Source organism: Enhydra lutris, unplaced genomic scaffold (assembly GCF_002288905.1).
Source record: "Enhydra lutris kenyoni isolate GAN:26980312 unplaced genomic scaffold, ASM228890v2 scaffoldscaffold56, whole genome shotgun sequence".
NCBI lineage: Eukaryota > Metazoa > Chordata > Mammalia > Carnivora > Mustelidae > Enhydra > Enhydra lutris.
The window spans coordinates 4600643-4602359 of record NW_019154140.1 but is presented as its reverse complement, the minus strand read 5'-3'; the positions used below and the strand labels follow the sequence as shown (position 1 = coordinate 4602359).

The following is a 1717-nucleotide window of genomic DNA, read 5'->3' as shown; positions in this document are numbered from 1 at the left end:
ACAAGCAGTATAACTGTAAAAAAATTGTAATTTACATACAACAAAGAAAAAGCAATGAGAACCAAAGAGAATATATTCTTAAGCATAAATCCTTTACATGCATTTATACCTATGTAAATCATTGTTACATTTTCAACCATTGCCTTTATTTGTAAAGCTTGTCTTCTTTTGTGATTTTGATCTATCTTTACATAGTCTTTGATTGTTTATAGGTAAATTTATTTGTTTTTATTTATTTATTTATTTATTTATTTATTCTTTTTAAAGATTTTATTTATTTATTTGACATAGAGAGAGAGAGAGTACAAGAAGCAGATTCCCCACTGAGCAGGGAGTCCAACCTGGGGGGGTTGGTCCCAGGACCCTGAGATCTTGACCTGAGCTGAAAGCAGATGCTTAACCGACTGAGCCACACTGGCACCCCAAGAAGAAAGGCTCTTTGTTTTTATTAAAGGATGATAAATTTTTCTTCTGGTAGGAATGGCAGAGCAGTTTCATGGAGTGACCCAATCAACTGCTTGTGGATTAAGTAGCAATCCCAACATCTCTAACTCTCTAGGGAATGAAAATCTGTCTGAAGTTATGACAAGGAAGGAGCTGACAACAGGGATATTGTTTTACTAGCTGTATTGGGGTTCCTTGAGGAAAAGAGCCAACCTACATGTATTATTTAAGATTTATTTGTGGTCTAGTTTAAAAGAAGATTGAAACATATGTAAAGTAAGACATTTAAAAGTAAAACACAACAAGAAAGAACATAACTAGTAGATAATTTCTGGTGCAGATCTGAGGGACGAGATAATAAATTTGGATTCCAGTATTCTGGCATAAAAACAAAGAGGGATAAACCCAAGTTTACTTAACTTTGACTTTTAATTTTTTCAGAAACACAAAACATACAGATTCAGTTAAAAAGGCAACATTTTGCCCCTCCCCTCTCTGTCTTCTCTGCCCTGGGAGCAGCTCTCCTGCCACAGCCACTCATCCCCTGAAAATGTACACCTCTGCAAAGTTCGTCTCCACCCCGTTCTTGGTCAGGAGCACCTCTAAGCTGTTGAGCTGATCACTGTCTGCAGTGGTGCTAAAACCACCTGAGACACTGACAGATGAGGCACCTTATAAGGGCCTCAGCATCTTGGCAGCCCCACATCCCCTGACCTCACTTATTCCTAGCCGCAGCTTCCAAACCAGTGCCATTTCAAGGGACGTCCATACAGCAGCCAAGTTCACTGAGGCTGGGACTGCCATGACAGGGGTGGCTGGCTCTGGGGCTGGAACTGGAGCTGTGTTTGGGACCCTTATCATTGGTTATGCCAGGAATCCCTCCCTGAAGCAACAACTCTTCTCTTACACCATTCTGGGCTTTGCCCTCTTGGAGGCCATGGGGCTCTTTTGCCTGTTGGTGGCCTTTCTCATCCTCTTTGCCATGTGAAGGAGCTGTCTCCACCTCCCATAGGTCTTTCTCCCGTGTCTCATCTATGCTGTATGTTCCTTTTCCTATACCTCCCTAGGCAGGCTGAGGAAAGTAGTTGGCTCAGGGTTTGACAGAGGGAAGACAAATAAATGCTGTATTAATAAGAAAAATAAAAGGCAACATTTTCCCTGGCTATTTAGGAAAGGAAACACCAAAAGTGGTTTAAAAAGCATTGGATTTGGTGGTAAGACAATTGGGTAAATTCCAACTTTGCTACTTAATAACTGCTCAATTAATTTCATT

General features: G+C 40.7%; 1 pseudogene; it reads left to right on the top strand.

Annotated features, from left to right (window-relative positions):
• Window positions 1–934: 934 nt before the first annotated feature.
• On the top strand, window positions 935–1432 carry LOC111157996 (annotated as a pseudogene).
• The last annotated feature ends 285 nt before the right edge of the window (window positions 1433–1717 follow it).